The sequence below is a fragment of the Nicotiana sylvestris genome, chromosome 7 (genome assembly GCF_000393655.2).
Source record: "Nicotiana sylvestris chromosome 7, ASM39365v2, whole genome shotgun sequence".
Classification (NCBI taxonomy): Eukaryota; Viridiplantae; Streptophyta; class Magnoliopsida; order Solanales; family Solanaceae; genus Nicotiana; species Nicotiana sylvestris.
In genome coordinates, this window is record NC_091063.1 from 174,193,835 (window position 1) to 174,216,190 (window position 22,356).

Consider the following 22,356-nt stretch of genomic DNA (forward strand, 5'->3'; position numbering starts at 1 on the left):
CAGGACGGATCCATCCGGGCCCAAGGAGGAAGGCATGGGCTATAGTACACAAATATTTGGGACTCGCGTGAATTTGTAGTGTTATGGCAATAAAATGCCAAAAATGTAATTTGGTCATGGCGGGGCGATGACAATGGTTTCTTAGGCCGTATTTGATGTCCGGGACAAATATTAGGCGATTGCAGGACGGATCCATCCGGGCCCAAGGTGGAAGGAATGGGCTAAATCGCACAAAAAATTGGGACTCGCGCGGATTTCTAGTTTTATGCCGTAAAGTGCCTAAAAATGTAATTTGGTCATGGAGGGGCGGTGACAATGGTTTCTAAGGCCGTATTTGATGTCCGGGACAAATATTAGGCGATTCCAGGACGGATCCATCCGGGCCCAAGGTGGAAGGCATGGGCTATAGCACACAAAAGTTTGGGACTCGCGCGGATTTCCAGTTTATGGCCGTAAAATGCCTAAAAATGTTATATGGTCATGGAGGGGCGGTGACAATGTTTTGTAAAGCCGTATTTGATGTCCGGGAGAAATATTAGGTGATTCCAATATGTATCCATCCGGGCCCAAGGCGCAAGGCATGGGCTATAGCACACAAAAAATTGGGACTCGCGCAGATTTGCAGTTTTATGGCTGTAAAATGCAAAAAACTGTAATTTGGTTATGCCGAGGCAGTGACAATGGTTTCTTAGACCGTATTTGATGTCTGGGACAAATATTAGGTGATTCCAAGACGGATCCATCCGGGCCCAAGCCGAAAGGCATGGGCTATAGCACACAAAAGTTTAGGACTCGCGCGGATTTCTAGTTTTATGGCTGTAAAATGCCTAAAAATGTAATTTGGTCATGGCAGGGCGGTGACAATGGTTTCTAAGGCCGTATTCGATGTCCGGGACAAATATTAGGCGATTTCAGGACGGATCCATCCGGGCCCAAGGCGGAAGGCATGGGCTATAGCACACAAAAATTTTGGACTCGCGCGGATTTCTAGTTTTATGGCCATAAAATGCCTAAAAATGTTATTTGGTCATGGCGGGGCGGTGACAATGGTTTCTAAGGCCGTATTTGATGTTCGAGACAAATATTAGGCGATTTCAGGACGGATCCATTCGGGCCCAAGGCGGAAGGCATGGGCTATAGCACACAAATATTTGGGGCTCGCGCGAATTTGCAGTGTTATGGCAATAAAATGCCAAAAAATGTAATTAGGTCATGGCGGGGCGATGACAATGGTTTCTTAGGCCATATTTGATGTTCTGGATAAATATTAGACAATTCCAGTATGAATCCATCCGGGCCCAAGGCGGAAGGCATGGGCTAAATCGCACAACAAATTGGGACTCGCGTGAATTTGCAGTGTTATGGAAATAAAATGCCAAAAAATGTAATTTGGTCATGGCGGGGTGGTGAAAATGGTTTCTTAGGCCGTATTTGATATCCGGGACAAATATTAGGCGATTCCAGGACGGATCCATCCGGGCCCAAGGTGGAAGGCATGGGCTATAGCACACAAAAGTTTGGGACTCGCGCGGATTTCTAGTTTTATGGCCGTAAAATGAGTAAAAATATTATATGGTCATGGCGGGACGGTGAAAATGGTTTCTTAGGCCGTACGGATCCATCCAGGACAAATATTCGGCGATTGCAGGACGGATCCATCCGGGCCCAAGGTGGAAGGCATGGGATATAGCACACAAAAGTTTGGGACTCGCGCGGATTTCTAGTTTTATGGCCGTAAAATGAGTAAAAATATTACATGGTCATGGCGGGGCGGTGAAAATGGTTTCTTAGGCCGTATTTGATATCCTGGACAAATATTAGGCGATTGCAAGACGGATCCATCCGGGACAAAGGTGGAAGGCTTGGGCTATAGCACACAAAAGTTTGGGACTCGCGCGGATTTCTAGTTTTATGGCCGTAAAATGCCTAAAAATGTTATATGGTCATGGAGGGGCGGTGACAATGGTTTCTAAGGCCGTATTTGATGTCCGGGACAAATATTAGGCGATTCCAGGACGGATCCATCCGGGCCCAAGGCGGAAGGCATGGGCTATGGCACACAAAAATTTGGGACTCGTGCGGATTTGCAGTTTTATGGCTGTAAAATGCCAAAAAATGTAATTTAGTCATGGAGGGGCGGTGACAATGGTTTCTTAGGCCGTATTTTATGGCCAGGACAAATATTAGGCGATTCTAGAACATATCCATCCGGGCCCAAGGCGGAAGGCATGGGCTATAGCACACAAAAGTTTGGGACTCGCGCGGATTTCCAGTTTATTGCCGTAAAATGCCTAAAAATGTTATATGTTCATGGAGGGGTGGTGACAATGGTTTCTTAGGCCGTATTTGATGTCCAGGATATATATTAGGTGATTCCAGGATGGATCCATCCGGGTCCAAGGCGGAAGGCATGGGCTATATCACACAAAAAATTGGGACTCGCGCAGATTTGCAGTTTTATGGCTGTAAAATGCCAAAAAATGTAATTTGGTTATGCCGAGGCTGTAACAATGGTTTCTTAGGCCGTATTTGATGTTTGGGACAAATATTAGGTGATTCCAAGACGGATCCATCCGGGCCCAAGTCGAAAGGCATGGGCTATAGCACACAAAAGTTTGGGACTCGCACGGGTTTTTAGTTTTATGGCTGTAAAATGCCTAAAAATGTTATTTGGTCATGGCAGGGCGGTGACAATGGTTTCTAAGGCCGTATTTGATGTCCAGGACAAATATTAGGCGATTCCAGGACGGATCCATCCGGGCCCAAGGCGGAAGGCATGGGCTATAGCACACAAAAATTTGGGACTCGCGCGGATTTCTAGTTTTATGGCCATAAAATGCCTAAAAATGTTATTTGGTCATGGCGGGGCGGTGACAATGGTTTCTAAGGCCGTATTTGATATTCGAGACAAATATTAGGCGATTTAAGGACGGATCCATCCGGGCCCAAGGCGGAAGGCATGGGCTATAGTACACAAATATTTGGGACTCGCGTGAATTTGTAGTGTTATGGCAATAAAATGCCAAAAAATGTAATTTGGTCATGGCGGGGCGATGACAATGGTTTCTTAGGCCGTATTTGATGTCCGGGACAAATATTAGGCGATTGCAGGACGGATCCATCCGGGCCCAAGGTGGAAGGCATGGGCTAAATCGCACAAAAAATTGGGACTCGCGCGGATTTCTAGTTTTATGGCCGTAAAATGCCTAAAAATGTAATTTGGTCATGGAGGGGCGGTGACAATTGGTTTCTAAGGCCGTATTTGATGTCCGGGACAAATATTAGGCGATTCCAGGACGGATCCATCCGGGCCCAAGGTGGAAGGCATGGGCTATAGCACACAAAAGTTTGGGACTCGCGCGGATTTCCAGTTTATGGCCGTAAAATGCCTAAAAATGTTATATGGTCATGGAGGGGCAGTGACAATGTTTTGTAAGGCCGTATTTGATGTCCGGGAGAAATATTAGGTGATTCCAATATGTATCCATCCGGGCCCAAGGCGCAAGGCATGGGCTATATCACACAAAAAATTGGGACTCGCGCAGATTTGCAGTTTTATGGCTGTAAAATGCAAAAAAATGTAATTTGGTTATGCCGAGGCAGTGACAATGGTTTCTTAGGCCGTATTTGATGTCTGGGACAAATATTAGGTGATTCCAAGACGGATCCATCCGGGCCCAAGCCGAAAGGCATGGGCTATAGCACACAAAAGTTTGGGACTCGCGCGGATTTCTAGTTTTATGGCTGTAAAATGCCTAAAAATGTAATTTGGTCATGGCAGGGCGGTGACAATGGTTTCTAAGGCCGTATTCGATGTCCGGGACAAATATTAGGCGATTTCAGGACGGATCCATCCGGGCCCAAGGCGGAAGGCATGGGCTATAGCACACAAATATTTGGGGCTCGCGCGAATTTGCAGTGTTATGGCAATAAAATGCCAAAAAATGTAATTAGGTCATGGCGGGGCGATGACAATGGTTTCTTAGGCCATATTTGATGTTCTGGATAAATATTAGACAATTCCAGGATGAATCCATCCGGGCCCAAGGCGGAAGGCATGGGCTAAATCGCACAAAAAATTGGGACTCGCGTGAATTTGCAGTGTTATGAAAATAAAATGCCAAAAAATGTAATTTGGTCATGGAGGGGCGGTGACAATGTTTTGTAAGGCCGTATTTGATGTCCGGGAGAAATATTAGGTGATTCCAATATGTATCCATCCGGGCCCAAGGCGAAAGGCATGGGCTATATCACACAAAAAATTGGGACTCGCGCAGATTTGCAGTTTTATGGCTGTAAAATGCCAAAAAATGTAATTTGGTTATGCCGAGGCAGTGACAATGGTTTATTAGGCCGTATTTGATGTCTGGGACAAATATTAGGTGATTCCAAGACGGATCCATCCGGGCCCAAGCCGAAAGGCATGGGCTATAGCACACAAAAGTTTGGGACTCGCGCGGATTTCTAGTTTTATGGCTGTAAAATGCCTAAAAATGTAATTTGGTCATGGCAGGGCGGTGACAATGGTTTCTAAGGCCGTATTCGATGTCCGGGACAAATATTAGGCGATTTCAGGACGGATCCATCCGGGCCCAAGGCGGAAGGCATGGGCTATAGCACACAAATATTTGGGGCTCGCGCGAATTTGCAGTGTTATGGCAATAAAATGCCAAAAAATGTAATTAGGTCATGGCGGGGCGATGACAATGGTTTCTTAGGCCATATTTGATGTTCTGGATAAATATTAGACAATTCCAGGATGAATCCATCCGGGCCCAAGGCGGAAGGCATGGGCTAAATCGCACAAAAAATTGGGACTCGCGTGAATTTGCAGTGTTATGAAAATAAATTGCCAAAAAATGTAATTTGGTCATGGAGGGGCGGTGACAATGTTTTGTAAGGCCGTATTTGATGTCCGGGAGAAATATTAGGTGATTCCAATATGTATCCATCCGGGCCCAAGGCGCAAGGCATGGGCTATATCACACAAAAAATTGGGACTCGCGCAGATTTGCAGTTTTATGGCTGTAAAATGCCAAAAAATGTAATTTGGTTATGCCGAGGCAGTGACAATGGTTTCTTAGGCCGTATTTGATGTCTGGGACAAATATTAGGTGATTCCAAGACGGATCCATCCGGGCCCAAGCCGAAAGGCATGGGCTATAGCACACAAAAGTTTGGGACTCGCGCGGATTTCTAGTTTTATGGCTGTAAAATGCCTAAAAATGTAATTTGGTCATGGCAGGGCGGTGACAATGGTTTCTAAGGCCGTATTTGATGTCCGGGACAAATATTAGGCGATTCCAGGACGGATCCATCCGGGCCCAAGGCGGAAGGCAAGAGCTATAGCACACAAAAATTTGGGACTCGCGCGGATTTCTAGTTTTATGGCCATAAAATGCCTAAAAATGTTATTTGGTCATGGCGGGGCGGTTACAATGGTTTCTAAGGCCGTATTTGATGTTCGAGACAAATATTAGGCGATTTCAGGACGGATCCATTCGGGCCCAAGGCGGAAGGCATGGGCTATAGCACACAAATATTTTGGACTCGCGTGAATTTGTAGTGTTATGGCAATAAAATGCCAAAAAATGTAATTTGGTCATGGCGGGGCAATGACAATGGTTTCTTAGGCCGTATTTGATGTCCGGGACAAATATTAGGCGATTCCAGGATGAATCCATCCGGGCCCAAGGCGGAAGGCATGGGCTAAATCGCACAAAAAATTGGGACTCGCGTGAATTTGCAGTGTTATGGAAATAAAATGCCAAAAAATGTAATTTGGTCATGGAGGGGTGGTGAAAATGGTTTCTTAGGCCGTATTTGATATCCGGGACAAATATTAGGCGATTCCAGGACGGATCCATCCGGGCCCAAGGCGGAAGGCATGGGCTATAGCACACAAAAGTTTGGGACTCGCGCGGATTTCTAGTTTTATGGCCATAAAATGCCTAAAAATGTTATTTGGTCATGGCGGGGCGGTGACAATGGTTTCTAAGGCCGTATTTGATATTCGATACAAATATTAGGCGATTTCAGGACGGATCCATCCGGGCCCAAGGCGGAAGGCATGGGCTATAGTACACAAATATTTGGGACTCGCGCGGATTTGTAGTGTTATGGCAATAAAATGCCAAAAAATGTAATTTGGTCATGGCGGGGCGATGACAATGGTTTCTTAGGCCGTATTTGATGTCCGGGACAAATATTAGGCGATTGCAGGACGGATCCATCCGGGCCCAAGGTGGAAGGCATGGGCTAAATCGCACAAAAAATTGGGACTCGCGCGGATTTCTAGTTTTATGGCCGTAAAATGCCTAAAAATGTAATTTGGTCATGGAGGGGCGGTGACAATGGTTTCTAAGGCCGTATTTGATGTCCGGGACAAATATTAGGCGATTCCAGGACGGATCCATCCGGGCCCAAGGTGGAAGGCATGGGCTATAGCACACAAAAGTTTGGGACTCGCGCGGATTTCCAGTTTATGGCCGTAAAATGCCTAAAAATGTTATATGGTCATGGAGGGGCGGTGACAATGTTTTGTAAGGCCGTATTTGATGTCCAGGAGAAATATTAGGTGATTCCAATATGTATCCATCCGGGCCCAAGGCGCAAGGCATGGGCTATATCACACAAAAAATTGGGACTCGCGCAGATTTGCAGTTTTATGGCTGTAAAATGCCAAAAAATGTAATTTGGTTATGCCGAGGCAGTGACAATGGTTTCTTAGGCCGTATTTGATGTCTGGGACAAATATTAGGTGATTCCAAGACGGATCCATCCGGGCCCAAGCCGAAAGGCATGGGCTATATCACACAAAAGTTTGGGACTCGCGCGGATTTCTAGTTTTATGGCTGTAAAATGCCTAAAAATGTAATTTGATCATGGCAGGGCGGTGACAATGGTTTCTAAGGCCGTATTTGATGTCCGGGACAAATATTAGGCGATTCCAGGACGGATCCATCCGGGCCCAAGGCGGAAGGCATGAGCTATAGCACACAAAAATTTGGGACTCGCGCGGATTTCTAGTTTTATGGCCGTAAAATGCCTAAAAATGTTATTTGGTCATGGCGGGGCGGTGACAATGGTTTCTAAGGCCGTATTTGATGTTCGAGACAAATATTAGGCGATTTTAGGACGGATCCATTCGGGCCCAAGGCGGAAGGCATGGGCTATAGCACACAAATATTTGGGACTCGCGTGAATTTGTAGTGTTATGGCAATAAAATGCCAAAAAATGTAATTTGGTCATGGCGGGGCGATGACAATGGTTTCTTAGGCCGTATTTGATGTCTGGGACAAATATTAGGCGATTCCAGGATGAATCCATTCGGGCCCAAGGCGGAAGGCATGGGCTAAATCGCACAAAAAATTGGGACTCGCGTGAATTTGCAGTGTTATGGAAATAAAATGCCAAAAAATGTAATTTGGTCATGGCGGGGTGGTGAAAATGGTTTCTTAGGCCGTATTTGATATCCGGGACAAATATTAGGCGATTCCAGGACGGATCCATCCGGGCCCAAGGTGGCAGGCATGGGCTATAGCACACAAAAGTTTGGGACTCGCGCGGATTTCTAGTTTTATTGCCGTAAAATGAGTAAAAATATTATATGGTCATGGCGGGGCGGTGAAAATGGTTTCTTAGGCCGTATTTGATATCCGGGACAAATATTAGGCGATTGCAGGACGGATCCATCCGGGCCCAAGGTGGAAGGCATGGGCTATAGCACACAAAAGTTTGGGACTCGCGCGGATTTCTAGTTTTATGGCCGTAAAATGCCTAAAAATGTTATATGGTCATGGAGGGGCGGTGACAATGTTTTGTAAGGCCGTATTTGATGTCCAGGAGAAATATTAGGTGATTCCAATATGTATCCATCCGGGCCCAAGGCGCAAGGCATGGGCTATATCACACAAAAAATTGGGACTCGCGCAGATTTGCAGTTTTATGGCTGTAAAATGCCAAAAAATGTAATTTGGTTATGGAGGGGCGGTGACAATGGTTTCTAAGGCCGTATTTGATATCCGAGACAAATATTAGGAGATTCCAGGACGGATCCATCCGGGCCCAAGGCGGAAGGCATGGGCTATAGCACACAAAAATTTGGGACTCGCGCGGATTTGCAGTTTTATGGCTGTAAAATGCCAAAAAATGTAATTTGATCATGGAGGGGAGGTGACAATGGTTTCTTAGGCCGTATTTGATGTCCGGGATAAATATTAGGCTATTCCAGGATGGATCCATCCGGGCCCAAGGCGGAAGGCATGGGCTAAATCGCACAAAAAATTTGGACTAGCGTGAATTTGCAGTTTTATGGCTGTAAAATGCCAAAAAATGTAATTTGGTCATGGAGGGTTGGTGAAAATGGTTTCATAGGCCGTATTTTATGGCCAGGACAAATATTAGGCGATTCCAGGACGTATCCATCCGGGCCCAAGGCGGAAGACATGGGCTATAGCACACAAAAGTTTGGGACTCGCGCGGATTTCCAGTTTATTGCCGTAAAATGCCTAAAAATGTTATATGGTCATGGAGGGGTGGTGACAATGGTTTCTTAGGCCGTATTTGATGTCCGGGATATATAATAGGTGATTCCAGGATGGATCCATCCGGGTCCAAGGCGGAAGGCATGGGCTATATCACACAAAAAATTGGGACTCGCGCAGATTTGCAGTTTTATGGCTGTAAAATGCCAAAAAATGTAATTTGGTTATGCCGAGGCAGTAACAATGGTTTCTTAGGCCGTATTTGATGTCTGGGACAAATATTAGGTGATTCCAAGATGGATCCATCCGGGCCCAAGCCGAAAGGCATGGGCTATAGCACACAAAAGTTTGGGACTCGCGCGGATTTCTAGTTTTATGGCTGTAAAATGCCTAAAAATGTTATTTGGTCATGGAAGGGCAGTGACAATGGTTTCTAAGGCCGTATTTGATATCCGGGACAAATATTAGGCGATTCCAGGACGGATCCATCCGGGCCCAAGGTGGCAGGCATGGGCTATAGCACACAAAAGTTTGGGACTCGCGCGGATTTCTAGTTTTATTGCCGTAAAATGAGTAAAAATATTATATGGTCATGGCGGGGCGGTGAAAATGGTTTCTTAGGCCGTATTTGATATCCGGGACAAATATTAGGCGATTGCAGGACGGATCCATCCGGGCCCAAGGTGGAAGGCATGGGCTATAGCACACAAAAGTTTGGGACTCGCGCGGATTTCTAGTTTTATGGCCGTAAAATGAGTAAAAATATTATATGGTCATGGCGGGGCGTTGAAAATTGTTTCTTAAGCCGTATTTGATATCCTGGACAAATATTAGGCGATTGCAAGACGGATCCATCCGGGGCAAAGGTGGAAGGCTTGGGCTATAGCACACAAAAGTTTGGGACTCGCGCGGATTTCTAGTTTTATTGCCGTAAAATGCCTAAAAATGTTATATGGTCATGGAGGGGCGGTGACAATGGTTTCTAAGGCCGTATTTGATATCCGAGACAAATATTAGGAGATTCCAGGACGGATCCATCCGGGCCCAAGGCGGAAGGCATGGGCTATAGCACACAAAAATTTGGGACTCGCGCGGATTTGCAGTTTTATGGCTGTAAAATGCCAAAAAATGTAATTTGATCATGGAGGGGAGGTGACAATGGTTTCTTAGGCCGTATTTGATGTCCGGGATAAATATTAGGCTATTCCAGGATGGATCCATCCGGGCCCAAGGCGGAAGGCATGGGCTAAATCGCACAAAAAATTTGGACTAGCGTGAATTTGCAGTTTTATGGCTGTAAAATGCCAAAAAATGTAATTTGGTCATGGAGGGTTGGTGAAAATGGTTTCATAGGCCGTATTTTATGGCCAGGACAAATATTAGGCGATTCCAGGACGTATCCATCCGGGCCCAAGGCGGAAGACATGGGCTATAGCACACAAAAGTTTGGGACTCGCGCGGATTTCCAGTTTATTGCCGTAAAATGCCTAAAAATGTTATATGGTCATGGAGGGGTGGTGACAATGGTTTCTTAGGCCGTATTTGATGTCCGGGATATATAATAGGTGATTCCAGGATGGATCCATCCGGGTCCAAGGCGGAAGGCATGGGCTATATCACACAAAAAATTGGGACTCGCGCAGATTTGCAGTTTTATGGCTGTAAAATGCCAAAAAATGTAATTTGGTTATGCCGAGGCAGTAACAATGGTTTCTTAGGCCGTATTTGATGTCTGGGACAAATATTAGGTGATTCCAAGATGGATCCATCCGGGCCCAAGCCGAAAGGCATGGGCTATAGCACACAAAAGTTTGGGACTCGCGCGGATTTCTAGTTTTATGGCTGTAAAATGCCTAAAAATGTTATTTGGTCATGGAAGGGCAGTGACAATGGTTTCTAAGGCCGTATTTGATGTCCGGGACTAATATTAGGTGATTCCAGGATGGATCCATCCGGGCCCAAGGCGGAAGGCATGGGCTATAGCACACAAAAATTTGGGACTCGCGCGGATTTCTAGTTTTATGGCCATAAAATGCCTAAAAATGTTATTTGGTCATGGCGGGGCGGTGACAATGGTTTCTAAGGCCGTATTTGATATTCGAGACAAATATTAGGCGATTTCAGGACGGATCCATCCGGGCCCAAGGCGGAAGGCATGGGCTATAGTACACAAATATTTGGGACTCGCGTGAATTTGTAGTGTTATGGCAATAAAATGCCAAAAAATGTAATTTGGTCATGGCGGGGCGATGACAATGGTTTCTTAGGCCGTATTTGATGTCCGGGACAAATATTAGGCGATTGCAGGACGGATCCATCCGGGCCCAAGGTGGAAGGCATGGGCTAAATAGCACAAAAAATTGGGACTCGCGCGGATTTCTAGTTTTATGGCCGTAAAATGCCTAAAAATGTAATTTGGTCATGGAGGGGCGGTGACAATGGTTTCTAAGGCCGTATTTGATGTCCTGGAAAAAATATTAGGCGATTCCAGGACGGATCCATCCGGGCCCAAGGTGGAAGGCATGGGCTATAGCATACAAAAGTTTGGGACTCGCGCGGATTTCCAGTTTATGGCCGTAAAATGCCTAAAAATGTTATATGGTCATGGATGGGCGGTGACAATGTTTTGTAAGGCCGTATTTGATATCCGGGACAAATATTAGGCGATTGCAGGACGGATCCATCTGGGCCCAAGGTGGAAGGCATGGGCTATAGCACACAAAAGTTTGGGACTCGCGCGGATTTCTAGTTTTATGGCCGTAAAATGAGTAAAAATATTATATGGTCATGGCGGGGCGGTGAAAATTGTTTCTTAAGCCGTATTTGATATCCTGGACAAATATTAGGCGATTGCAAGACGGATCCATCCGGGGCAAAGGTGGAAGGCTTGGGCTATAGCACACAAAAGTTTGGGACTCGCGCGGATTTCTAGTTTTATTGCCGTAAAATGCCTAAAAATGTTATATGGTCATGGAGGGGCGGTGACAATGGTTTCTAAGGCCGTATTTGATATCCGAGACAAATATTAGGAGATTCCAGGACGGATCCATCCGGGCCCAAGGCGGAAGGCATGGGCTATAGCACACAAAAATTTGGGACTCGCGCGGATTTGCAGTTTTATGGCTGTAAAATGCCAAAAAATGTAATTTGATCATGGAGGGGAGGTGACAATGGTTTCTTAGGCCGTATTTGATGTCCGGGATAAATATTAGGCTATTCCAGGATGGATCCATCCGGGCCCAAGGCGGAAGGCATGGGCTAAATCGCACAAAAAATTTGGACTAGCGTGAATTTGCAGTTTTATGGCTGTAAAATGCCAAAAAATGTAATTTGGTCATGGAGGGTTGGTGAAAATGGTTTCATAGGCCGTATTTTATGGCCAGGACAAATATTAGGCGATTCCAGGACGTATCCATCCGGGCCCAAGGCGGAAGACATGGGCTATAGCACACAAAAGTTTGGGACTCGCGCGGATTTCCAGTTTATTGCCGTAAAATGCCTAAAAATGTTATATGGTCATGGAGGGGTGGTGACAATGGTTTCTTAGGCCGTATTTGATGTCCGGGATATATAATAGGTGATTCCAGGATGGATCCATCCGGGTCCAAGGCGGAAGGCATGGGCTATATCACACAAAAAATTGGGACTCGCGCAGATTTGCAGTTTTATGGCTGTAAAATGCCAAAAAATGTAATTTGGTTATGCCGAGGCAGTAACAATGGTTTCTTAGGCCGTATTTGATGTCTGGGACAAATATTAGGTGATTCCAAGATGGATCCATCCGGGCCCAAGCCGAAAGGCATGGGCTATAGCACACAAAAGTTTGGGACTCGCGCGGATTTCTAGTTTTATGGCTGTAAAATGCCTAAAAATGTTATTTGGTCATGGAAGGGCAGTGACAATGGTTTCTAAGGCCGTATTTGATGTCCGGGACTAATATTAGGTGATTCCAGGATGGATCCATCCGGGCCCAAGGCGGAAGGCATGGGCTATAGCACACAAAAATTTGGGACTCGCGCGGATTTCTAGTTTTATGGCCATAAAATGCCTAAAAATGTTATTTGGTCATGGCGGGGCGGTGACAATGGTTTCTAAGGCCGTATTTGATATTCGAGACAAATATTAGGCGATTTCAGGACGGATCCATCCGGGCCCAAGGCGGAAGGCATGGGCTATAGTACACAAATATTTGGGACTCGCGTGAATTTGTAGTGTTATGGCAATAAAATGCCAAAAAATGTAATTTGGTCATGGCGGGGCGATGACAATGGTTTCTTAGGCCGTATTTGATGTCCGGGACAAATATTAGGCGATTGCAGGACGGATCCATCCGGGCCCAAGGTGGAAGGCATGGGCTAAATCGCACAAAAAATTGGGACTCGCGCGGATTTCTAGTTTTATGGCCGTAAAATGCCTAAAAATGTAATTTGGTCATGGAGGGGCGGTGACAATGGTTTCTAAGGCCGTATTTGATGTCCTGGAAAAAATATTAGGCGATTCCAGGACGGATCCATCCGGGCCCAAGGTGGAAGGCATGGGCTATAGCATACAAAAGTTTGGGACTCGCGCGGATTTCCAGTTTATGGCCGTAAAATGCCTAAAAATGTTATATGGTCATGGATGGGCGGTGACAATGTTTTGTAAGGCCGTATTTGATATCCGGGACAAATATTAGGCGATTGCAGGACGGATCCATCTGGGCCCAAGGTGGAAGGCATGGGCTATAGCACACAAAAGTTTGGGACTCGCGCGGATTTCTAGTTTTATGGCCGTAAAATTAGTAAAAATATTATATGGTCATGGCGGGGCGGTGAAAATGGTTTCTTAGGCCGTATTTGATATCCTGGACAAATATTAGGCGATTGCAAGACGGATCCATCCGGGACAAAGGTGGAAGGCTTGGGCTATAGCACACAAAAGTTTGGGACTCGCGCGGATTTCTAGTTTTATGGCCGTAAAATGCCTAAAAATGTTATATGGTCATGGAGGGGCGGTGACAATGGTTTCTAAGGCCGTATTTGATATCCGAGACAAATATTAGGAGATTCCAGGACGGATCCATCCGGGCCCAAGGCGGAAGGCATGGGCTATAGCACACAAAAATTTGGGACTCGCGCGGATTTGCAGTTTTATGGCTGTAAAATGCCAAAAAATGTAATTTGGTCATGGAGGGGCGGTGACAATGGTTTCTTAGGCCGTATTTGATGTCCGGGATAAATATTAGGCGATTCCAGGATGGATCCATCCGGGCCCAAGGCGGAAGGCATGGGCTAAATCGCACAAAAAATTTGGACTCGCGTGAATTTGCAGTTTTATGGAAATAAAATGCCAAAAAATGTAATTTGGTCATGGCGGGGTGGTGAAAATGGTTTCTTAGGCCGTATTTGATATCCGGGACAAATATTAGGTGATTCCAGGACGGATCCATCCGGGCCCAAGGTGGCAGGCATGGGCTATAGCACACAAAAGTTTGGGACTCGCGCGGATTTCTAGTTTTATTGCCGTAAAATGAGTAAAAATATTATATGGTCATGGCGGGGCGGTGAAAATGGTTTCTTAGGCCGTATTTGATATCCGGGACAAATATTAGGCGATTGCAGGACGGATCCATCCGGGCCCAAGGTGGAAGGCATGGGCTATAGCACACAAAAGTTTGGGACTCGCGCGGATTTCTAGTTTTATGGCCGTAAAATGAGTAAAAATATTATATGGTCATGGCGGGGTGGTGAAAATGGTTTCTTAGGCCGTATTTGATATCCTGGACAAATATTAGGCGATTGCAAGACGGATCCATCCGGGGCAAAGGTGGAAGGCTTGGGCTATAGCACACAAAAGTTTGGGACTCGCGCGGATTTCTAGTTTTATGGCCGTAAAATGCCTAAAAATGTTATATGGTCATGGAGGGGCGGTGACAATGGTTTCTAAGGCCGTATTTGATGTCCGGGACTAATATTAGGTGATTCCAGGACGGATCCATCCGGGCCCAAGGCGGAAGGCATGGGCTATAGCACACAAAAATTTGGGACTCGCGCGGATTTCTAGTTTTATGGCCATAAAATGCCTAAAAATGTTATTTGGTCATGGCGGGGCGGTGACAATGGTTTCTAAGGCCGTATTTGATATTCGAGACAAATATTAGGCGATTTCAGGACGGATCCATCCGGGCCCAAGGCGGAAGGCATGGGCTATAGTACACAAATATTTGGGACTCGCGTGAATTTGTAGTGTTATGGCAATAAAATGCCAAAAAATGTAATTTGGTCATGGCGGGGCGATGACAATGGTTTCTTAGGCCGTATTTGATGTCCGGGACAAATATTAGGCGATTGCAGGACGGATCCATCCGGGCCCAAGGTGGAAGGCATGGGCTAAATCGCACAAAAAATTGGGACTCGCGCGGATTTCTAGTTTTATGGCCGTAAAATGCCTAAAAATGTAATTTGGTCATGGAGGGGCGGTGACAATGGTTTCTAAGGCCGTATTTGATGTCCTGGAAAAAATATTAGGCGATTCCAGGACGGATCCATCCGGGCCCAAGGTGGAAGGCATGGGCTATAGCATACAAAAGTTTGGGACTCGCGCGGATTTCCAGTTTATGGCCGTAAAATGCCTAAAAATGTTATATGGTCATGGATGGGCGGTGACAATGTTTTGTAAGGCCGTATTTGATATCCGGGACAAATATTAGGCGATTGCAGGACGGATCCATCTGGGCCCAAGGTGGAAGGCATGGGCTATAGCACACAAAAGTTTGGGACTCGCGCGGATTTCTAGTTTTATGGCCGTAAAATTAGTAAAAATATTATATGGTCATGGCGGGGCGGTGAAAATGGTTTCTTAGGCCGTATTTGATATCCTGGACAAATATTAGGCGATTGCAAGACGGATCCATCCGGGACAAAGGTGGAAGGCTTGGGCTATAGCACACAAAAGTTTGGGACTCGCGCGGATTTCTAGTTTTATGGCCGTAAAATGCCTAAAAATGTTATATGGTCATGGAGGGGCGGTGACAATGGTTTCTAAGGCCGTATTTGATATCCGAGACAAATATTAGGAGATTCCAGGACGGATCCATCCGGGCCCAAGGCGGAAGGCATGGGCTATAGCACACAAAAATTTGGGACTCGCGCGGATTTGCAGTTTTATGGCTGTAAAATGCCAAAAAATGTAATTTGGTCATGGAGGGGCGGTGACAATGGTTTCTTAGGCCGTATTTGATGTCCGGGATAAATATTAGGCGATTCCAGGATGGATCCATCCGGGCCCAAGGCGGAAGGCATGGGCTAAATCGCACAAAAAATTTGGACTCGCGTGAATTTGCAGTTTTATGGAAATAAAATGCCAAAAAATGTAATTTGGTCATGGCGGGGTGGTGAAAATGGTTTCTTAGGCCGTATTTGATATCCGGGACAAATATTAGGTGATTCCAGGACGGATCCATCCGGGCCCAAGGTGGCAGGCATGGGCTATAGCACACAAAAGTTTGGGACTCGCGCGGATTTCTAGTTTTATTGCCGTAAAATGAGTAAAAATATTATATGGTCATGGCGGGGCGGTGAAAATGGTTTCTTAGGCCGTATTTGATATCCGGGACAAATATTAGGCGATTGCAGGACGGATCCATCCGGGCCCAAGGTGGAAGGCATGGGCTATAGCACACAAAAGTTTGGGACTCGCGCGGATTTCTAGTTTTATGGCCGTAAAATGAGTAAAAATATTATATGGTCATGGCGGGGTGGTGAAAATGGTTTCTTAGGCCGTATTTGATATCCTGGACAAATATTAGGCGATTGCAAGACGGATCCATCCGGGGCAAAGGTGGAAGGCTTGGGCTATAGCACACAAAAGTTTGGGACTCGCGCGGATTTCTAGTTTTATGGCCGTAAAATGCCTAAAAATGTTATATGGTCATGGAGGGGCGGTGACAATGGTTTCTAAGGCCGTATTTGATGTCCGGGACTAATATTAGGTGATTCCAGGACGGATCCATCCGGGCCCAAGGCGGAAGGCATGGGCTATAGCACACAAAAATTTGGGACTCGCGCGGATTTCTAGTTTTATGGCCATAAAATGCCTAAAAATGTTATTTGGTCATGGCGGGGCGGTGACAATGGTTTCTAAGGCCGTATTTGATATTCGAGACAAATATTAGGCGATTTCAGGACGGATCCATCCGGGCCCAAGGCGGAAGGCATGGGCTATAGTACACAAATATTTGGGACTCGCGTGAATTTGTAGTGTTATGGCAATAAAATGCCAAAAAATGTAATTTGGTCATGGCGGGGCGATGACAATGGTTTCTTAGGCCGTATTTGATGTCCGGGACAAATATTAGGCGATTGCAGGACGGATCCATCCGGGCCCAAGGTGGAAGGCATGGGCTAAATCGCACAAAAAATTGGGACTCGCGCGGATTTCTAGTTTTATGGCCGTAAAATGCCTAAAAATGTAATTTGTTCATGGAGGGGCGGTGACAATGGTTTCTAAGGCCGTATTTGATGTCCTGGAAAAAATATTAGGCGATTCCAGGACGGATCCATCCGGGCCCAAGGTGGAAGGCATGGGCTATAGCATACAAAAGTTTGGGACTCGCGCGGATTTCCAGTTTATGGCCGTAAAATGCCTAAAAATGTTATATGGTCATGGATGGGCGGTGACAATGTTTTGTAAGGCCGTATTTGATATCCGGGACAAATATTAGGCGATTGCAGGACGGATCCATCTGGGCCCAAGGTGGAAGGCATGGGCTATAGCACACAAAAGTTTGGGACTCGCGCGGATTTCTAGTTTTATGGCCGTAAAATGAGTAAAAATATTATATGGTCATGGCGGGGCGGTGAAAATTGTTTCTTAAGCCGTATTTGATATCCTGGACAAATATTAGGCGATTGCAAGACGGATCCATCCGGGGCAAAGGTGGAAGGCTTGGGCTATAGCACACAAAAGTTTGGGACTCGCGCGGATTTCTAGTTTTATTGCCGTAAAATGCCTAAAAATGTTATATGGTCATGGAGGGGCGGTGACAATGGTTTCTAAGGCCGTATTTGATATCCGAGACAAATATTAGGAGATTCCAGGACGGATCCATCCGGGCCCAAGGCGGAAGGCATGGGCTATAGCACACAAAAATTTGGGACTCGCGCGGATTTGCAGTTTTATGGCTGTAAAATGCCAAAAAATGTAATTTGATCATGGAGGGGAGGTGACAATGGTTTCTTAGGCCGTATTTGATGTCCGGGATAAATATTAGGCTATTCCAGGATGGATCCATCCGGGCCCAAGGCGGAAGGCATGGGCTAAATCGCACAAAAAATTTGGACTAGCGTGAATTTGCAGTTTTATGGCTGTAAAATGCCAAAAAATGTAATTTGGTCATGGAGGGTTGGTGAAAATGGTTTCATAGGCCGTATTTTATGGCCAGGACAAATATTAGGCGATTCCAGGACGTATCCATCCGGGCCCAAGGCGGAAGACATGGGCTATAGCACACAAAAGTTTGGGACTCGCGCGGATTTCCAGTTTATTGCCGTAAAATGCCTAAAAATGTTATATGGTCATGGAGGGGTGGTGACAATGGTTTCTTATGCCGTATTTGATGTCCGGGATATATAATAGGTGATTCCAGGATGGATCCATCCGGGTCCAAGGCGGAAGGCATGGGCTATATCACACAAAAAATTGAGACTCGCGCAGATTTGCAGTTTTATGGCTGTAAAATGCCAAAAAATGTAATTTGGTTATGCCGAGGCAGTAACAATGGTTTCTTAGGCCGTATTTGATGTATGGGACAAATATTAGGTGATTCCAAGATGGATCCATCCGGGCCCAAGCCGAAAGGCATGGGCTATAGCACACAAAAGTTTGGGACTCGCGCGGATTTCTAGTTTTATGGCTGTAAAATGCCTAAAAATGTTATTTGGTCATGGAAGGGCAGTGACAATGGTTTCTAAGGCCGTATTTGATGTCCAGGACTAATATTAGGTGATTCCAGGACGGATCCATCCGGGCCCAAGGCGGAAGGCATGGGCTATAGCACACAAAAATTTGGGACTCGCGCGGATTTCTAGTTTTATGGCCATAAAATGCCTAAAAATGTTATTTGGTCATGGCGGGGCGGTGACAATGGTTTCTAAGGCCGTATTTGATATTCGAGACAAATATTAGGCGATTTCAGGACGGATCCATCCGGGCCCAAGGCGGAAGGCATGGGCTATAGTACACAAATATTTGGGACTCGCGTGAATTTGTAGTGTTATGGCAATAAAATGCCAAAAAATGTAATTTGGTCATGGCGGGGCGATGACAATGGTTTCTTAGGCCGTATTTGATGTCCGGGACAAATATTAGGCGATTGCAGGACGGATCCATCCGGGCCCAAGGTGGAAGGCATGGGCTAAATCGCACAAAAATTGGGACTCGCGCGGATTTCTAGTTTTATGACCGTAAAATGCCTAAAAATGTAATTTGGTCATGGAGGGGCGGTGACAATGGTTTCTAAGGCCGTATTTGATGTCCTGGAAAAAATATTAGGCGATTCCAGGACGGATCCATCCGGGCCCAAGGTGGAAGGCATGTGCTATAGCATACAAAAGTTTGGGACTCGCGCGGATTTCCAGTTTATGGCCGTAAAATGCCTAAAAATGTTATATGGTCATGGATGTGCGGTGACAATGTTTTGTAAGGCCGTATTTGATATCCGGGACAAATATTAGGCGATTGCAGGACGGATCCATCTGGGCCCAAGGTGGAAGGCATGGGCTATAGCACACAAAAGTTTGGGACTCGCGCGGATTTCTAGTTTTATGGCCGTAAAATTAGTAAAAATATTATATGGTCATGGCGGGGCGGTGAAAATGGTTTCTTAGGCCGTATTTGATATCCTGGACAAATATTAGGCGATTGCAAGACGGATCCATCCGGGACAAAGGTGGAAGGCTTGGGCTATAGCACACAAAAGTTTGGGACTCGCGCGGATTTCTAGTTTTATGGCCGTAAAATGCCTAAAAATGTTATATGGTCATGGAGGGGCGGTGACAATAGTTTCTAAGGCCGTATTTGATATCCGAGACAAATATTAGGAGATTCCAGGACGGATCCATCCCGGCCCAAGGCGGAAGGCATGGGCTATAGCACACAAAAATTTGGGACTCGCGCGGATTTGCTGTTTTATGGCTGTAAAATGCCAAAAAATGTAATTTGGTCATGGAGGGGCGGTGACAATGGTTTCTTAGGCCGTATTTGATGTCCGGTATAAATATTAGGCGATTCCAGGATGGATCCATCCGGGCCCAAGGCGGAAGGCATGGGCTAAATCGCACAAAAAATTTGGACTCGCGTGAATTTGCAGTTTTATGGAAATAAAATGCCAAAAAATGTAATTTGGTCATGGCGGGGTGGTGAAAATGGTTTCTTAGGCCGTATTTGATATCCGGGACAAATATTAGGTGATTCCAGGACGGATCCATCCGGGCCCAAGGTGGCAGGCATGGGCTATAGCACACAAAAGTTTGGGACTCGCGCGGATTTCTAGTTTTATTGCCGTAAAATGAGTAAAAATATTATATGGTCATGGCGGGGCGGTGAAAATGGTTTCTTAGGCCGTATTTGATATCCGGGACAAATATTAGGCGATTGCAGGACGGATCCATCCGGGCCCAAGGTGGAAGGCATGGGCTATAGCACACAAAAGTTTGGGACTCGCGCGGATTTCTAGTTTTATGGCCGTAAAATGAGTAAAAATATTATATGGTCATGGCGGGGTGGTGAAAATGGTTTCTTAGGCCGTATTTGATATCCTGGACAAATATTAGGCGATTGCAAGACGGATCCATCCGGGGCAAAGGTGGAAGGCTTGGGCTATAGCACACAAAAGTTTGGGACTCGCGCGGATTTCTAGTTTTATGGCCGTAAAATGCCTAAAAATGTTATATGGTCATGGAGGGGCGGTGACAATGGTTTCTAAGGCCGTATTTGATGTCCGGGACTAATATTAGGTGATTCCAGGACGGATCCATCCGGGCCCAAGGCGGAAGGCATGGGCTATAGCACACAAAAATTTGGGACTCGCGCGGATTTCTAGTTTTATGGCCATAAAATGCCTAAAAATGTTATTTGGTCATGGCGGGGCGGTGACAATGGTTTCTAAGGCCGTATTTGATATTCGAGACAAATATTAGGCGATTTCAGGACGGATCCATCCGGGCCCAAGGCGGAAGGCATGGGCTATAGTACACAAATATTTGGGACTCGCGTGAATTTGTAGTGTTATGGCAATAAAATGCCAAAAAATGTAATTTGGTCATGGCGGGGCGATGACAATGGTTTCTTAGGCCGTATTTGATGTCCGGGACAAATATTAGGCGATTGCAGGACGGATCCATCCGGGCCCAAGGTGGAAGGCATGGGCTAAATCGCACAAAAAATTGGGACTCGCGCGGATTTCTAGTTTTATGGCCGTAAAATGCCTAAAAATGTAATTTGGTCATGGAGGGGCGGTGACAATGGTTTCTAAGGCCGTATTTGATGTCCTGGAAAAAATATTAGGCGATTCCAGGACGGATCCATCCGGGCCCAAGATGGAAGGCATGGGCTATAGCATACAAAAGTTTGGGACTCGCGCGGATTTCCAGTTTATGGCCGTAAAATGCCTAAAAATGTTATATGGTCATGGAGGGGCGGTGACAATGGTTTCTTAGGCCGTATTTGATGTCCGGGATAAATATTAGGCGATTCCAGGATGGATCCATCCGGGCCCAAGGCGGAAGGCATGGGCTAAATCGCACAAAAAATTTGGACTCGCGTGAATTTGCAGTTTTATGGAAATAAAATGCCAAAAAATGTAATTTGGCCATGGCGGGGTGGTGAAAATGGTTTCTTAGGCCGTATTTGATATCCGGGACAAATATTAGGTGATTCCAGGACGGATCCATCCGGGCCCAAGGTGGCAGGCATGGGCTATAGCACACAAAAGTTTGGGACTCGCGCGGATTTCTAGTTTTATTGCCGTAAAATGAGTAAAAATATTATATGGTCATGGCGGGGCGGTGAAAATGGTTTCTTAGGCCGTATTTGATATCCGGGACAAATATTAGGCGATTGCAGGACGGATCCATCCGGGCCCAAGGTGGAAGGCATGGGCTATAGCACACAAAAGTTTGGGACTCGCGCGGATTTCTAGTTTTATGGCCGTAAAATGAGTAAAAATATTATATGGTCATGGAGGGGCGGTGACAATGGTTTCTAAGGCCGTATTTGATGTCCGGGAAAAAATATTAGGCGATTCCAGGACGGATCCATCCGGGCCCAAGGTGGAAGGCATGGGCTATAGCATACAAAAGTTTGGGACTCGCGCGGATTTCCAGTTTATGGCCGTAAAATGCATAAAAATGTTATATGGTCATGGATGGGCGGTGACAATGTTTTATAAGGCCGTATTTGATATCCGGGACAAATATTAGGCGATTGCAGGACGGATCCATCTGGGCCCAAGGTGGAAGGCATGGGCTATAGCACACAAAAGTTTGGGACTCGCGCGGATTTCTAGTTTTATGGCCGTAAAATTAGTAAAAATATTATATGGTCATGGCGGGGCGGTGAAAATGGTTTCTTAGGCCGTATTTGATATCCTGGACAAATATTAGGCGATTGCAAGACGGATCCATCCGGGACAAAGGTGGAAGGCTTTGGCTATAGCACACAAAAGTTTGGGACTCGCGCGGATTTCTAGTTTTATGGCCGTAAAATGCCTAAAAATGTTATATGGTCATGGAGGGGCGGTGACAATGGTTTCTAAGGCCGTATTTGATATCCGAGACAAATATTAGGAGATTCCAGGACGGATCCATCCGGGCCCAAGGCGGAAGGCATGGG